The sequence below is a fragment of the Schistocerca serialis genome, chromosome 4 (genome assembly GCF_023864345.2).
Source record: "Schistocerca serialis cubense isolate TAMUIC-IGC-003099 chromosome 4, iqSchSeri2.2, whole genome shotgun sequence".
NCBI lineage: Eukaryota > Metazoa > Arthropoda > Insecta > Orthoptera > Acrididae > Schistocerca > Schistocerca serialis.
The window spans coordinates 914,082,995-914,102,446 of NC_064641.1; positions in this window are offsets into that span (position 1 = coordinate 914,082,995).

Genomic DNA, 19,452 nt, shown 5'->3' on the forward strand with positions numbered 1-19,452 from the left:
GGAATACGTACAGTCAGGCGCTGGAATGTTTCTTGGGGAATGGCAGACCATTCTTCACGGAGTGCTGCACTGAAGTGAGGTATAGATGTCGGTCGGTAACGCCAGGCACGAAGTCGGTGCTCCAAAACATTCCAATGGTGTTCTCTAGGATTCAGGTGAGGACTTTGTGCAGGCCAGTCCATTACAGGGATGGTATTGTCGTGTAACCACTCCGCCACACGCCGTGCATTATGAATAGGTCCTCGATCGTCTTGAAAGATACAATCGCCATACCCGAACTGCTCTTCAACAGTGGGAAGCAAGACGGTGCTTAAACCATCAATGTATGTCTGTGCTGTGACAGTGCCATGAAAACAACAACGGGTGCAAGCCCCCGCATGAGAAACATGACCACACCACAACACCACAGCCTCCGAATTTTACTGTTGGCACTACACACGATGCCAGATGACATTCACCTGACAGTCACCATACTCACACCCTGCCATCGGATCGCCCCATTGTGTACCGTGATTCGTCACTCTACACAACGTTTCTGCACTGTTCAATCGTCCAATGCTTCCTCTCCTTACACGATCCGAGGCGTTGTTTGGCATTTACCGGCGTGATGTGTGGTTTACACTACTAGCCATTCAAATTGCTACACCACGAAGATGACGTGCTACAGACGGGAAATTCAACCGACAGGAAGAAGATGCTGTGATATGCAAATGATTAGCTTTTCAGAGTATTCACACAAGGTTGGCGCCGGTGGCGACACCTACAACGTGCTGACGTGAGGAAAGTTTCCAACCGATTTCTCATACACAAACAGCAGTTGACCGGCGTTGACTGGTGAAACGTTGTTGTGATGCCTCGTGTAAGGAGGAGAAATGTGTACTATCACGTTTCCGACTTTGATAAATGTCGGATTGTAGCCTATCGCGATTGCGGTCTGTCGTATAGCGACATTGCTGCTCGCGTTGGTCGAGATCCAATGACTGTTAGCAGAATATGGAATCAGTGGGTTCAGGGGGGTAATACGGAACGCCGTGCTGGATCAGCACCCCCTGTAAAAGAAAGCCTGTCTACGTAGTGCGTGACGTCACAAGATGGCTACACACATGGTCCCTTCTTCAACAGTTTCACGGAAGAGTGCTTGTGAATAGTCGTTCGGTGAGTTTCGCGTCAGCTTACTATTATAGTGAATGGTGTTCCTGCGTTAGTGTACGTGATTTGGTTGTTTAGTTTCTGTGCATTAAACTGGTGGTCTGTTTTTCTTGCCTGCGAAAAATTCGTTGCCTGCAAAATGCCGTATCGTTGTTGTGTACCGAATTGTAGAGGAAATTACGACGGTGGACCAAAAGTAACCGTGTTTAAATTTCCGGAGGATGAAGCAACGAGGAAGAAATGGTTGTCAAGTATTCGCAGCGATAACTTCACTCCTTCTTCAAGTTCAAGAGTGAGTATTTGTTTTGTTTATTTTTTAAAAGAGGTTAAGTGTGCTAACAAAGAATAGGCACTTATGCAGTAAGGAAGGTCAGCGACATTTTGAATAATAAATCAGATCTTAACTGTATAAGTGCCGAAGAAAATAGTGCTTCGTTTTCTTGCCCTGGCAATTCTACAGTTTAGCTGGTATAGGTTATATGAATTCTGCATTCTGCAAGTTCAACCAGTATAGCCTAAGCACAGTCACACTTACGTAATTAAATGTCTCAGTATATGTTTATACTTACTGTTTATGCTGCCTGTTGTTAGGAATAAAAGTACATGCACTTAAGATACAGACGACTTTCGATGTATTCTGCTTCTGTATTTAGTGTTTCTTTTTGCTGTAAAAGTCTTTAGGAAGTTGCCTGTTCAAAAACAAGTAATGTGGTGTACCCAGAAATTGAAAATGAAGTAAAAACAGTGTCTCAGTCGCTTGTTTTTAATAAATTATTGGTGGGAATTTGAAGTCAATGCAAGGAATGTTACTATTAGGTAATATAGTAGGCTTTAGACTTTACAGTGAACCATAGACAGGAAAAATGAGTGAGTACATGAATGGATTAACAGGCCATCACAAAATGCAAAGGGAGAAACTGTGAAAACATGTAAAAAATAAAAAATACTTGTGGATTTTACAAATTCTTACTTTCTGGGTCTGGAATTTCAGATACATGCCAGTGGCCTACACAGCTGTCTTATAGATAAACAGCTAAAGTACTTGAAAGCAATTGTGTGCTCATGTTTAGCCTAATAGGTAGCACATAAGTGGCAATGTATTAGTTCATCATATTGTCAGTTTTTATGTAAGTTATGAACTGATATATTGATTAGGAAATAGCAGCTGAAATACAAAAGCAAAACAGTTTCTATCTGATAAAAATCACTACCTTTAAGTATTTCATAGTTCTACAGGTTACACAGTGTGACAATTACTTTGTATTATTCTGTTACTGTTTCACAGTTGCTTCTATGGATTACACCTGTGTGAGTTTGGTGTCATCATGCTTTCTTGTGTCCGAGGTGTGTGTGTGTGGGGGGGGGGGGGGGGGAGGGGGGCAATAGAGCAAGACATTAAGCAAAAATCCCACCCTTCTAGTGAATATATGAGCTTCAAGGCTAAATTATATAAAAAAATTATCACTGTTATTGAATTATGCTACAAACATTAGTCAATGTTCGTAATTATTGATGGGGCAAGTACTTTCTTCATTTCACCATCTCTTTAAGAGCTTGTTGCCATGACATGTAACTGCATGTGTTTTGATATTGTAGTGTTACTGTTTTATTGAGTTACTGTGCCATGGCCACATTTATCTCTTGAGTATTCTTCTGCATTTTAGTTGGGAGTCTATTTGTATTTCAGAACTAGAAACTAACTTTACTCGTATATTCATAAATTGTTTTCACACTATTAATATTGTCATTACATTCAATTGTAAGCACCTTTTTCGTTTTTTATTCATTTTTAATTACAGGTATGTCATTTTCACTTCCACAAGGATGATGTTATTTGGGAAACACAAATTGTGGATGAAAGGACTGGTCAGTTATTAAGAGCCCCCCTTCTCAAACCACGTTTGAGACCAGATGCAGTTCCATCACTACTCCCAAACTGTCCTTCCTACCTTTCAAAGGAAGAAAGTAGACGTGAAGGGCCAGAGGAGAAAAAGCAAAGGCTTGAAAATGAGCAGTTAGCTGCAGCGTTACAAATTAGTTTAGCATCACAGAAGGACTATGAAAACACTTTCAGCTTCAGTTCTTTGCAAGAGTTGATGTTGCGTACGAAGGAAGTGGATTTGCCCAAACAGTGGGGTGTGATCGTGAAACACAGTGATTTTGTTTGTTTCTTAAAGATAATAAGAAATCCAGCACCATTAATCACACATTCTGTCGCTATAGATAGTAATTTAAATGTTTCATTGTTTAAGAAAGATGTACAAATTAAGACATTAGGATAAAGATCTTTTCATGTAATTGTAACCAATATCCATGAAATTGTCAGTGTACTGCAGGAGTTTTCAGACACAGATTGTGGGCACTCAGAAACTTCTATAGATAGTATTGTAGAGATAGTGAAAGAGAGTCTAGGAGTGCTGAAAGACAGTTTACAGGAGAGTGAAAAGGAGATGGTAGACTTTATATATGAACAAGTTAGTCTCTTAAATGTCAAGAAATTTAATCATAGGTTTAGTTCTACATTTATAATGCTGTGTTGTTTGCTATTTTCAATTTCATCTCATGCTTACAATTTTTATGTAGCAGCTCATTAATGAAAATGCCACATCCAAGCACTCTGCGTAGGATCTGCAGCAGATTTAATGTGAATCCATCTCACGAAAGGTTTGGGGGAAGTAATTTCCTGTCCTATGCAAGACAGAAATTTCAATACTTGAACAGCGATGATATCAATGTTGTTTTGAGTGTAGATGAAATTCATCTAAATTCTTATTTGGAATATAAAGGAGGTAGTGTTTTGGGCATGTCATATAACTCGGAATGTGCTGCAAATTCAGCGTTTGTATTTATGTTGCAGAGTGTCAAGTCTTTCTACAGGGATGTTGTTGACATTTTACCGGTGAAAAGCACTTCATCTAATGCATTATACGATGTGCTACTGGCCATAATAAATGGCCTTGAACTAATAGGGTACAGGGTTTTTTGTGTGGTAACTGACAACAACAAAATCAATAGCAAAATCATGTCCATGTTTTCTCTGGATAAAGCTGTTAATATAGTTTTTAAACATACATCTGATCCTAATCGCCCACTTTTCTTTTTAATTGATGCCATACACATTGTTAAATGCATAAGAAATGTGTGGCTGAACCAAAAAAATGATGGTAAAGATATGTTTTATCCACAGTTTCCAGTTAGAAAAGAAGTGGAAGAAAATAAGTTTTATGTCTTTTTTTGTCATCAGTCTACTGACTGGTTTGATGCGGCCCGCCACGAGTTCCTTTCCTGTGCTAACCTCTTCATTTCAGAGTAGCACTTGCAACCTATGTCCTCAATTATTTGCTTGACGTATTCCAATCTCTGTCTTCCTCTACAGTCTTTGCCCTCTACCGCTCCCTCTAGTACCATGGAAGTCATTCCCTCATGTCTTAGCAGATGTCCTATCATCCTATCCCTTCTCCTTATCAGTGTTTTCCACATATTCCTTTCCTCACTGATTCTGCGTAGAACCTCCTCATTCCTTACCTTATCAGTCCACCTAATTTTCAACATTCGTCTATAGCACCACATCTCAAATGCTTCGATTCTCTTCTGTTCCGGTTTTCCCACACTCCATGTTTCACTACCATACAATGCTGTGCTCCAGACGTACATCCTCAGAAATATCTTCCTCAAATTAAGGCCGGTATTTGATATTAGTAGACTTCTCTTGGCCAGAAATGTCTTTTTTGCCATAGCGAGTCTGCTTTTGATGTCCTCCTTGCTCCGTCCGTCATTGGTTATTTTACTGCCTAGGTAGCAGAATTCCTTAACTTCATTGACTTCGTGACCATCAATCCTGATCATTTCTACTACTTCTCATTACCTTCGTCTTTTTCCGATTTACTCCCAAACCATACTGTGTACTCATTAGACTGTTCATTCCATTCAGCAGATCATTTAATTCTTCTTCACTTTCACTCAGGATAGCAATGTCATCAGCGAATCGTATCATTGATATCCTTTCACCTTGTATTTTAATTCCACTCCTTAACCTTTCTTTTATTTCCATCATTGCTTCCTCGATGTACAGATTGAAGAGTAGGGGCGAAAGGCTACAGCCTCGTCTTACACCCTTCTTAATATGAGCACTTCGTCCTTGATCGTCCACTCTTATTATTCCCTCTTGGTTGTTGACATATTGTATATGACCCGTCTCTCCCTATAGCTTAGCCCTACTTTTTTCAGAATCTCGAACAGCTTGCACCATTTTATGCTGTCGAACGCTTTTTCCAGGTCGACCAATCCTATGAAAGTATCTTGATTTTTCTTTAGCCTTGCTTCCATTATTAGCCTTAACGACAGAATTGCATCTCTCGTCCCTTTACTTTTCCTAAAGCCAAACTGATCGTCACCTAGCGCATTCTCAATTTTCTTTTCCATTCTTCTGTATATTATTCTTGTGAGCAGTTTCGATGCATGAGCTGTTAAGCTGATTGTGCGATAATTCTCGCACTTGTCAGCTCTTGCCGTCTTCGGAATTGTGTGGATGATACTTTTCCGAAAGTCAGATGGTATATCGCCAGACTCATATATTCTACACACCAACGTGAATAGTCGTTTTGTTGCCACTTCCCCCAATGATTTTAGAAATTCTGATGGAATGTTATCCATCCCTTCTGCCTTATTTGACCGTAAGTCCTCCAAAGCTCTTTTAAATTCCGATTCTAATACTGGATCCCCTCTCTCTTCTAAATCGACTCCTGTTTCTTCTTCTATCACATCAGACAAATCTTCACTCTCACAGAGGCTTTCAATGTATTCTTTCCACCTATCTGCTCTCTCCTCTGCATTTAACAGTGGAATTCCCGTTGCAGTCTTAATGTTACCACCTTTGCGTTTAATGCCACCAAAGGTTGTTTTCACTTTCCTGTTTTCTGTAGCTTCTATTAAAACACTGAAACAGATTTATGACATAGATTCCAGTTCTTTAGTAAAATATTGTCACACATTGTCTCTCAAATCACTTTGCCCTACATCGTTAGAAAAACAGAGCATGAAACTAGTGCTGCAGATATTCAGTCGACACGTGTCAGAGGGCCTTGAGGTAGCTAGTGATAAATTTGATTTGAGACATGCACCATCAACAGCAGAATATATTCGAATAATAACAAAATGGTTTCATGTCATGAATGTGAAATCAGTGTTTAAAGGGAAACACAAACAGAATCCTTATATGGATCCGTTGACAACTGATAGCTTTTCTATGCAATTTTTGCTGGATTTTCTAGACTGGCTTGATGTGTGGAAAGCAAAGGGTTTGTCAAGTGGGTTTCTCACAAAAGAAACATTTTTTGCTATTCAGCATACAACATATGCCGTTGTAGAGATTGCTCGATACTGTACTGAAGAGCTAGGTATGAGCTATTTACTGGCAGCCAAGCTACAAACACATGTGCTTTAGCGGCGTTTTGGAAAGTATAGACAGCTTGGAGGTTCGCAATACAATGTTTCAGTGACACAAGTCTACAAAGCAGAAAAGAAGCTTCGAATTCAAAGTGTAATGCCTTTAGTATTATGTTCTCCTTCCTATGGCAATATCACAGTAGGGGCCATAAAAAGTTTTATGTTTTCTGAAGTTGAAGAAACAGACACATTAGACATAGAAGTCAGTGTAACTGTAGACGATGTTCTTTCAGTGGAAGATATTGAAACGTCTTTAACTTTCATTGCAGGCTACCGTGCTCATGCAGTGATTGTTGTTGTTGTTGTTGTTGTTGTTGTGGTCTTCAGTCCTGAGACTGGTTTGATGCAGCTCTCCATGCTACTCTATCCTGTGCAAACTTCTTCATCTCCCAGTACCTACTGCAACCTACATCCTTCTGAATCTGCTTAGTGTATTGATCTCTTGGTCTCCCTCTACGATTTTTACCCTCCACGCTGCCCTCCAACGCTAAATTTATGATCCCTTGATGCCTCAAAACATGTCCTACCAACCGATCCCTTCTTCTAGTCAAGTTGTGCCACAAAATTCTCTTCTCCCCAATCCTATTCAATACCTCCTCATTAGTTACGTGATCTACCCACCTTATCTTCAGCATTCTTCTGTAGCACCACATTTCGAAAGCTTCTATTCTCTTCTTGTCCAAACTATTTATCGTCCATGTTTCACTTCCATACATGGCTACACTCCATACAAATACTTTCAGAAACGACTTCCTGACACTTAAATCTATACTCGATGTTAACAAATTACTCTTCTTCAGAAAAGATTTCCTTGCCATTGCCAGTCTACATTTTATATCCTCTCTACTTCGACCATCATCAGTTACTTTACTCCCTAAATAGCAAAACTCCTTTACTACTTTAATTGTCTCATTTCCTAATCTAATCCCCTCAGCATCACCCAATTTAATTTGACTACATTCCATTATCCTCGTTTTGCTTTTGTTGATGTTCATCTTATATCCTCCTTTCAAGACACTGTCCATTCCGTTCAACTGCTCTTCCAAGTCCTTTGCTGTCTCTGACAGAATTACAATGTCATCGGCGAACCTCAAAGTTTTTACTTCCTCTCCATGGATTTTAATACCTACTCCGAATTTTTCTTTTGTTTCCCTTACTGCTTGCTCAATATACAGATTGAATAACATCGGGGAGAGGCTACAACCCTGTCTCACTCCTTTCCCAACCACGGCTTCCCTTTCATGCCCCTCGACTCTTATAACTGCCATCTGGTTTCTGTACAAATTGTGAATAGCCTTTCGCTCCTTGTATTTTATCCCTGCCACCTTCAGAATTTGAAAGAGAGTATTCCAGTTAACGTCGTCAAAAGCTTTCTCTAAGTCTACAAATGCTAGAAACGTAGGTTTGCCTTTTCTTAATCTTTCTTCTAAGATAAGTCGTAAGGTTAGTATTGCCTCACGTGTTCCAACATTTCTACGGAATCCAAACTGATCTTCCCCGAAGTCCGCTTCTACCAGTTTTTCCATTCGTCTGTAAAGAATTCGCGTTAGTATTTTGCAGCTGTGACTTATTAAACTGATAGTTCGGTAATTTTCACATCTGTCAACACCTGCTTTCTTTGGGATTGGAATTATTATATTCTTCTTGAAGTCTGTGGGTATTTCGCCTGTCTCATACGTATTTCTCACCAGATGGTAGAGTTTTGTTATGACTGGCTCTCCCAAGGCCATCAGTAGTTCTAATGGAATGTTGTCTACTCCCGGGGCCTTGTTTCGATTCAGGTCTTTCAGTGCTCTGTCAAACTCTTCACGCAGTATCTTATCTCCCATTTCATCTTCATCTACATCCTCTTCCATTTCCATAATATTGTCCTCAAGTACATCGCCCTTGTATAAACCCTCTATATACTCCTTCCACCTTTCTGCTTTCCCTTCTTTGCTTAGAACTGGGTTGCCATCTGAGCTCTTGATATTCATACAAGTGGTTCTCTTCTCTCCAAAGGTCTCTTTAATTTTCCTGTAGGCAGTATCTATCTTACCCCTAGTGAGACAAGCTCTACATCCTTACGTTTGTCCTCTAGCCATTCCTGCTTAGCCATTTTGCACTTCCTGTCGATCTCATTTTTGAGACGTTTGTATTCCTTTTTGCCTGCTTCATTTACTGCATTTTTATATTTTCTCCTTTCATCAATTAAATTCAATATTTCTTGTGTTACCCAAGGATTTCTATTAGCCCTCGTCTTTTTACCTACTTGATCCTCTGCTGCCTTCACTACTTCATCCCTCAGAGCTACCCATTCTTCTTCTACTGTATTTCTTTCCCACATTCCTGTCAATTGTTCCCTTATGCTCTCCCTGAAACTCTCTACAACCTTTGGTTCTTTCAGTTCATCCAGGTCCCATCTCCTTAAATTCCCACCTTTTTGCAGTTTCTTCAGTTTCAATCTGCAGTTCATAACCAATAGATTGTGGTCAGAATCCACATCTGCCCCTGGAAATGTCTTACAATTTAAAAACTGGTTCCTAAATCTCTGTCCTACCATTATATAATCTATCTGATACCTTTTAGTATCTCCAGGATTCTTACAGGTATACAACCTTCTTTTATGATTCTTGAACCAAGTGTTAGCTATGATTAAGTTATGCTCTGTGCAAAATTCTACAAGGCGGCTTCCTCTTTCATTTCTTCCCCCCAATCCATATTCACCTACTATGTTTCCTTCTCTCCCTTTTCCCACTGACGAATTCCAGTCACCCATGACTATTAAATTTTCGTCTCCCTTCACTACCTGAATAATTTCTTTTATCTCGTCATACATTTCATCAATTTCTTCATCATCTGCAGAGCTAGTTGGCATATAAACTTGTACTACTGTAGTGGGCATGGGCTTTGTGTCTATCTTGGCCACAATAATGCATTCACTATGCTGTTTGTAGTAGCTAACCCGCACTCCTATTTTTTTTATTCATTATTAAACCTACTCCTGCATTACCCCTATTTGATTTTGTATTTAGAACCCTGTAATCACCTGACCAAAAGTCTTGTTCCTCCTGCCACCGAACTTCACTAATTCGCACTATATCTAACTTTAACCTATCCATTTCCTTTTCTAAATTTTCTAACCTACCTGCCCGATTAAGGGATCTGACATTCCACGCTCCGATCCGTAGAATGTCAGTTTTCTTTCTCCTGATAACGGCGTCCTCTTGAGTAGTCCCCGCCCGGAGATCCGAATGGGAGACTATTTTACCTCCGGAATATTTTACCCAAGAGGACGCCATCATCATTTAATCATACAGTAAAGCTGCATGTCCTCGGGAAAAATTACGGCTGTAGTTTCCCTTTTCTTTCAGCCGTTCGCTGTACCAGCACAGCAAGGCCGTTTTGGTTAATGTTACAAGGCCAGATCAGTCAATCATCCAGACGGTTGCCCCTGCAACTACTGAAAAGGCTGCTGCCCCTCTTCAGGAACCACATGTTTGTCTGGCCTCTCAACAGATACCCCTCCGTTGCGGTAGCACCTACGGTACGGCTATCTGTATCGCTGGTTCATGGGTAAGGATGCAGTGATTAAGAAGCTGAAATGTGAGAGTTGCCTGAATGAAATTGTGATTGAAAAGGAGTTGCCAATGAACGAACATTTTAGTTTGATACTGAGACTTGATCATGGAGGAGTTAAATACCCATCAGACACTATTTTAAATATGATTGTCTACAATTATATTGTCATCAGCAGACTTCTCAAAGAACATGAAAGAGATTTTCTTGCCTGTACGAATCAACGTGCTATTGCCTGTGCAGTAGCACTTGCTACTCTTCACGAAAATGATTTTTTATTATTTGATGGGGTATGCTGCAATGGACATTCATCCCAGGCAATAATGAAAACTGTTGTTTCTGTTGGTGTTTATATATTTTAATGGAAAAAAAATTTCAAAATACACTCAGCGAAAACTGCAAACTCTTACAACATAATTTTAAAATCTTTATCTTAGATTCTTTTTGAATCATTAATACAAAACCTGTCATCAGTAATATTGAAACATCAACAAATGCTTCTTAAGCTGAACTAATTAGGTCAATCTGAAACTAGTCAAACTTACCAAACTGCAACTTATGGCTGAGAGTTTATATAAATATTTTAATATACAGCTGCTAACAGCTATCAACAGTAATAGCCTAACTTGAAATTTTTATCAAAGAAATTGATCTTTAATATAAAGAATCTTACACTAATTCTTTCTCATTTGAAGTTGGGTGGTGAATGATACATACAGGAGGGATGGGAGGGGGTGTGGCAGGCAGAGAGGATCAATAGTAATCTTTTTATAGTATGTGAAACCTAAAAATCAATTCACTTGCTTTTCTGAGTATGACTTAAACCACTTCTTTGCTGCACGCCTTATTCATAGTATTTCTAACTTGTGTAATAAAGTTATGTGGCCCAACATGGCACATGCCTTTGGCAATGACAAGACAATGCCATTTTTATCACCTTCCTTTATTATTTTGAGAAAAACTTACACAAACTGTGCTATAGCAGACCACTTTTTTTGCAAACAAGGTTAGTTTGTTTTGGTGATAAATGGAAGACAAGAGCAAAATTGCTCTATAGTTCTCTACATTCTCTGTAACACTTTTCTTCATATACTGAAGTTATTACTTTAGCACTGTGATACATGTGAGAAATCTGCCAATTTGTAATGATTCATTAATTGTTACTGTTGAAAAAGCTACTATAGTATTTATGCATTATTTAGTAGGCAAACTTCGATTTCGCGTAGTGTTTGTGGTGTTACTCTGTCTTCTACTACTGTCACTGTTATGAGTGCAGATGTGCACGCTGTGACAATTGCCTCTCTTTTTCTGAGTTTACTACTTTCTCTGCAGCTGTTATAATTGTTGTTCTCTCAACATTTTCTTATGTAGATCATGTTTGTATATATTTTACTACCATTACAAATGGAGAAGCTGGTAGGGGAGGGCTTTGCAGTACTTTCATGGCCTTCTTTGTGTATACAGATTGGCAGGTCTCCTCATCTAATAGTAATGTAATTGTGGAACAGCTCTCACTTCTGTTACAAGCACTATTGAGTGCCACTAATCCTCAGGTTGAGTAATTACTGAGCTCTTTAAATAGATGCTTGTTCTGTGCCATAAAGTGCCTTCTTGTTAGCTCATCTTTGCTGAAGAGGAAAATATCTGAGGTGGACTCTCAGGTACGCCCTTCTGTTGGCTTTTTGAATATATTTGTTTATAAAAGAAAATTCAAAAAGCTTAAGCCTGTCACAATTGCTTTTCACTCACCTAATCTAATTAATGTAATCAGATCATATTCCAACACCACTTGACACATTTTTGCCACATAACATACACTTACAGATGGTAATTACTTGCAATTTACAGGTTGACCTAATATAATGTCTATAAGCATCGCCATTTTTCTACTACAGTGCTTTCATATGCATTCTTCCTACACAAAACTTTATGGTGCAGTGTTTTATTTGCATTCTTTTAGTGTCCCACGTACTTAAAAACCTTCCATTACTACCCTGGAGATTATAAAATAGTAATTTAATAATTAATGTTGTTCAAAATTTATCATTATTATTCCTAAAATTATGAAACTTAAGTCTCAAGAATGTGCTTATTGTTAATGTTTGGACTTGGTGTCCATAAGTCTTAATTATTTTGTCCCTACATAGTATTCATGCTGTACATCTATAATTTTCTATTGTGAACCACTATAATCTAAAATTTTTCTCATTCCATGTGTTAGTGATGATTGACAAGAGTGTATGGAAGATAAATAAAAGAAATAAATAAATTCATTCATACACAGAATTTTTTTACTTCATTTGCATTCATTCATATCAGCATGTTCAGTAGATGAAACTTGTGTTCCACTTCTAAACAATTACCAGTATATATATTTTGGAATGATGATCTGTTAAACTATTGCAACTAAATAGAGCTGAACCACCACCCCCACCCCTTTCCCCCAACATATGGAAGGATGAAGGATCTAAGCCACTGGTGAGTGCAGCCCAAATGTGATGCCAAATGAAGGTAAGTGTCAATTTTTCACAATTATTTCATCACAGGTCACATCACGTCATAAAACTTCTCAACAGATGAAATGAAAGTTTACTTCGTAGTTGACATTTATTTATGTGCAATTCATGCAAACAGTTTGTTTCAAAGTATATATTTCTTAGAACAGAAACATTCTTTCTTCAAAGGTATTCAGTTTAGTGCAGCGAAATTCTAACCTGGTAATCTGTATTTTGAGACCTCATGTAATTTCCATACATAATGGAAATTTAGTTAACTTACTGAGATAAGAGAATCCATTGAAATTTGTATTGGCATACCAAAACTTTATGGCAATACCATTACATACTCATATTGGGTCAGTGAGATTTTCTGTTTCTTAGGGAAAGGTGCACAAACTGAGAAGAGATATCATATCATTCATTAGAACTGCATTTCACTTTAAAACTATTAACAGGAGAAATTTCTTTAAATTTAAAAAAAGCATGAATACAAGGTTGCAGAAATGGTGGACTAAAACATATTTAGAACATGTCTTTCAGGGCAGTGTTAGTTTTTGGAACGACTCGTACAATTGCTTATTACCAGTGCCTCTCTATCGGGGGTGTTATAATTCGAACACTATTTGCTCAATTTTCGTGTTTCTTTTTTTAATTCACAGGTATATCATCCAATCAGGTTTTAAAATGGATTTCGCTACATAAGGAATAAACAGCGGCAATAACAGTGCCCGTAAAATGTTAGCTGCCACTGTGCTACTTTTCAAAGTGGCGTCCATATTATTAGACCTGCGTCAAAGTGATGTAATGTTTAACTTAAAAAACAAAACAAAAACCCTAATAGAAAGTCCGCGAGAGCATACGAGAATATTTCGCGGGTGGCTTTCAATCAAAATTTTTGCCATTAAAAATAGTCTTACACAGGAACTGCAAACCGGAAGAATGGTGAATGGTGGTCAGCCATGTATACCGTTGCAGACGTTTAGATTGGCCTTTTGGAGATTTACAGTTTATACTACACCACTTACAGTTTAGGGATGGTATTGGAAAAGAGCACACTGGTGGCAAACACTTACACTTTGTGTAGCTGACGATCTTTGAACGGCTAACCAGACTGCCATCAAACAAGTCGTGACAATCCCCATTAAAGCAACTTTAAAATAAACTACAATGAAATGGGTCCATTTATTTGGGAGTTTTGATGCCTCAGATAGTGAAAGTTATTACATCCAATTTTTACGTCGGGGCTAAAAGGTGTGCAGAAATAAGCTACAGACAAAAGAACTGGGTCATTTAAGGTAGGAAATCTTGTAATTCACTAGCAAATTACAAGGGGTTGGATGTCCATACCTCATGACAGAACGTGGAGAACAGAGGCTTGCTCGCTTTGTAGCGTTGGGTAGGCCACGATCTGTGGCAGGACTGACGACAGAGCACAAAACTGGTGCTGCCACAAGAGATTCTTGGTTTACTGTTCAGCGTATTTACGTTACTTTACATGGAGCTTCACAGCAGGCGACCCCTAAGTCTTACAATGTTGCCCTATCGACATCGCCAGAGACGATTACTGTGGACGCGTGATCATCAACACAGGAATGTGTATCAGAGGAAACATGTCACTGGTCGAATGAATCACGTTTTTTGTTACTCAATGTTGATGTTTCTGAGAGGATATGCCATCATTCAGATGAGCGGCCAGCCGAACATGCACTGCCCCCCAGACACAGAGCGGTGGGTTCATACTATGCTGTACAGGACATTCACCTGGGCGTGCTTGGTGTCCAGGTAGTAATCGGAGGCCCTATGACAATTGTGACTACGTGAATATTATTAGGGACCACGTGAACTCTTGATGTCTTCCTTCCCTGCCGGTGACGGTATTTTCCAGTTGAATAATTGTTTTTGTCATAGAGCCAGAGTCCTGCTACACTGTTTTCAGAAACATGATAGTGAGCTGACCTTGATATCATAGCCACAAAACTGGCCTGATCTGAACGTGATGGAACACATATGGGACGCTATTGCGTGACACATCAGTGCCCTCAAACCATTGGTCCTATTTTCGGCAATTGCATTACTGTGCATATACGTGTGGTGCCACGTTCTTTCAGCTACCTACCAAGGACTTGCTGGAAACCTTGCGACGCAGAATCACTGCTGTTCTGCGTTGCAGAGGTGGATTGAGGCGCTGTTGTATTTTGGATCATAAATGAATTACTTCAGTAATACTACAATTTATTTTCTAGCCGACTTAAGCTGATGCTATTCTTGTATGAATAAACGATATTATGTCACTTCACTATCCCATTTTAAGGGTCAGAAAACATTATCTATTACTACTTAGCCGAGTTTTATTACGGTTGAATCCTCTTCCCTGACTCCTGCTTGATATTTCAATTTCTCACTCTCCTGATGGTGTTTAATCGAAGCTGAAGCATTTTATTCGCGGTAGTAACCTACGCGAAAATGTTGTCTCGTTACTCAAGGACTGTCGTAACATGTTTTGTTGAAACAATCAGCAACATTCCCAAGGTCCATGTTACTATAGTCGGTTCGCTGTAAGAATATCAGTTGCATTGGGCTAGTGGTAGCAGCTTCGTGCGCGTACTGAAACCACTCATCTTGGCCGATTTTGTAAACATATCTGCAACAAAGCTTCAGTACTGCCGGAGGGCTATAAACTGCTATTGCTTTCAACTGCAGCCATTGGCACTTCGTAGTTGAAAGCTGGAAACAGCATGAAGTTTTGCTCGTTATATATGATTAAAGCTAATGCTTCTATTCCCGTTACTGTACGGATCAGTCACCCTTGTAAAACGCAGTGTGGTTGTAATTAAAGTGCAGCTACAGCCAGATCCAGTGTGGGCCGCAATAACCACACGGCAGGGAAACGCGGTAGGTAGGCTAATGTGGAACCGATTTACAGAGGAAAAGAAATACATTAAATTTTGGCCACCAGGTTAAAATATGGCACTGTACAGCACCTTGTCGACGTATCCAGTGTTCATATCGAACAAACTGTGCAAGAGGCGGTATATAATAAAATTTACATTATGCCTTCCTCACTTGTTCGACCTTTCCTACAGACGTCCTGTTCCTAATCCATCACAAATGGAAACATGTCTAAACGTTGCACTTGCATTCACAGCGCCAGATTTGCACATGGTATCCGAAATTGCAACTAATTTTTTTCCCAACATAAACAGGTTCCACATTAATGCATTAGAATGCTTACTTGCTGTCACTGCCATACGGTAATTAAAGCCCACAGTGTACCACTGTGAGCAGCTGCAGTTCGGTTATAACGACCCGGTGTAATGTTTCACAGCCGGCCAGTGTGGCCGAGCGATTCTAGGCGCTACAGTCTGGAACCGCGCGACTGCTACGGTCGCAGGTTCGAATCATGTCTCGGGCATGGATGTGGGTGCTGTCCTTAGGTTAGTTAGGCTTAAGTAGTTCTAAGTTCTAGGGGACTGATGACGTCAGATGTTGAGTCCCACAGTGCTCAGAGCCATTTGAACCATTTTTTAAGGTTTCACACTCTCCTTCAAAGGAAAGTTTCTGTGAAATTTGGAAGGTAGAAGACGAGGTACTGGCAGAGGTGAAGCTGTGAGGACGGGTCCTGAGTCGTCCTTAGTAGTTCAGTTGGTAGAGCAGTTGCCCGCGAAAGGCAAAGGTCCCGAGTTCGAGTCTCGGTCCAGCATACAGTTTTAATCTGCCAGGAAGTTTCATGTCAGCGCACACTCCGCTGCAGAGTGAAAATCTCATTCTGGAAACGACATGTTGTTGACACAACTTAAGCTACATCAGTGACTGTGCACATGAGTTCAGTCCAGTACGGGGCACAGCTCGCCTCTTGGCTCCACACGTGTGCTGTCATCCCATCACTTCTACAGTGCGTAAAATTCCTTTCCTCAACCAAACTCTTAGTTCTCTTGTCTTATCGGCGCACGTAATATTCAGTGTGATTCTGTAACATCATATCTGAAACGGTTCGATTATCTTCTTTTCCGGTTTTCGAACATTCCATGATTAGCTTCTACACAATGCTGCGCTGCAGACGTACATTTTCAGGAGCTTCTTTCTCAGACTGCGGCCTACGTTTGCTGCTATCAGACTTCTTTCACTGAATGATGCCCTCTTTTCCTGTGTTAGGCCTCCCTACTTCGTCCTTCATGCGTTATTTAGCTTCCAATGTAGCACAATTCCTTCATGACCTGTATTAAATGAAGAAAATATTCCAAGTTAGTGTTGCCACTAATTTGATTTCTGTTAATTACGATTAACTTCACGTTTCTTTTGTTTACTCGCAGCCAATATTTTGTGCAGGTTAGGCTTTTGAATCCATTCAACAATTCCTGCAATTATTTCTCACATCAGCTTTGTATAACAATGTCAGTGGAGAATCTTAAAATTAATACCCTTTCACCCTGACCTCACACTCACCACTTACACTCCTGAATCTTTCTCTTATATTTATTATGGTTTCTCCGACTTACAAGTTGAGCAGTAGGGAAGGACCATTATATCTTTGCCTCACACTCTCTTTACTCCAAGGACATCCGCGGTTTTCCGTTTTCATTGTTTCATCGTGGTTCATGTACATATTACACATTATCCGTGTTTCGCTACAGCTTTTGCATGCTTAACAAATATGGAATACCAATGAGCCTTGGCAGGCTCGCGTTGATGCCGTTTGTTCTTTGGCATTTTGTCGCAATCGATTGGCGTCTTATTTCTCCCTGAGTTACTACCATAACGAGTTGGTGACTTGCCTCCGTCAGTGGCAGCAGCAGCGCTTATCGATACTAGTACTGCTGTGCCATCTTTGGTGTGACCGCTATATTTCCGTGTGGTGGTGTGTATCGCAGTCTGTTGGTCGGGACAGAGCATCGAGGAAGTCTCCGCGGCGTGGAGTCAGGCCCGGACTGCTGGCGGCGAGCACGCGTTGTCGGATTGTGAGGCGCCAGCTGTGAGAGCGACGAAGTTCGTTGCCCACCGAACCTGAACACTGAAGTTGAGTGATCTGTTAACCTGTTATGAAACCTCAACTGCTGGGACATCTCTTCTTTCATTGCCAGTTGTTGCTTCCTGGGCCATTCCAGCTATCAGCAACATATGTTGAGTTGGAGTCGGGGAAATTTTGCAGCCGTCTTCCTGTATAGTCTTTAACAATTAAATTGGTTGTTACCAGTGAAGTGCACCAGCGGTATTTTCTGCTTTGTGACCGTTAACACCCCAGTTACCTGCCCTGGTCGTTAGCATAGTTTACCCCGCAGTGTGTTTTTCCTCACTGTGTTGACGCTGTCCGGCACGGTGTGTAGTTCGATAGCCTTTTAGTTGTTTCTTCATATTTTTTCTTAAGAGTCGTTAGTGTGCATTGGCTGTTTTTGTACGCCAATTTTGAGGACGTAGTGCTGCTGGTATCTTCGTCCTCAGCTGATATTTTCAGTTGCCGTACCATTGGTCGGGTGGAAGGGAACTGATTGGGTTGCTGGTCGGTCCTTCAGCCATTCCTGGGTCGGGTCACCATCCGATTATTAAACCTTACTCTTGGCTGCCTGTTTCACCTCACCTTACGTTAGAGCTACCTCCTCAGGCCGACCCTTGGAACACTTCTGACCACCACTGTTCTGTTGGTTTTAGATTGTCATTTTCATTTTAGTCTGATGTAGTGCGCGAGGTCTTCAGCCATCTATTAATTTAGTTTGTTGTAATTTTAAAATAAGGCCTTCGGCCGACTCACATTAAAATTTGAAGATTGATTTGTTTAAAAACTAAATTTTGAAAGTTTGTTCTATCTGAAATTCTTGTTATCCAGGCCCTAAGCCCCTAGTTGTTTTACGTCTTCTGTGTGGCCTTCAGCGGAGTATTTACGTGAAATAGTTTTTTAAGTAAGGCCTTCAGCCACATGTATTCTTTAAAGGAATTTTTATAACTTGTGTTCAGGCCTTCAGCCCAGGAGATAGCGCAAGTTTTTTTTAACTAGGACTTGATTTGATCCTTTTAAGGCAGTGTGTAATTAAGTGGTTCTTAGGAAAATAAAGGTTTGTGTGTTTTGTGCAACTAACAGTAACTGATTGCGGCCTACTCCACAACCATAACCTTATCCGCTCTATCCTGCGAAACGAGATTTCCACCAGCAACACTTTACCATGCCAGGTGTAGCGTAAGAAATCCGTTGCCATGCGAAACAGCTTCCAGTCGTCTCGAAATGGATAACTACAGGTACTGCACGATTTTCAAAATTCTGACAAGTTCAGCTAACGATGACGGAAGTGGCTAGCGATCGTTCACCCTTCTCTCCAAACAAGACCACAAAAGCTCAGTAGTGTACAGGGGACATGCGACGACAATTTATCCACGTGCTCAAAAAATCAGCACTGAACGGTGCGAACTGTGCGAATAGTGACCCCGTCGTCCCGTAACACAGCATCACCAGTGTGGAACAAGTAGTATACCTTGGGATGGACCTCATCAGCCAGAATGGTCACGTCATCTTTGGCAGGAGTACAACGTTGCAAAGTAACCATGGGGACCATGAAATAACACGGTATGGTTGCCCAAATCATTATCGAGCCTCCGCCAAGTGTCACTCCTGTGAATCTCGGTCAGGAGTTGGAAACAGTGTGAATCAAGACCCAGCCGACCAAATGACTTTCTTCCCTTACTTCATAGTCCCCAATTTGTAGCGCCGGCACCACGTTTCGGGGAGCTGGACCACTGATGAGCGGTTTTGGAATTACACCTCGCACTGCGCTTCCCAGCTTATGGACGTCCGTTCGTGTTGTTTTGGCGCAGGTTC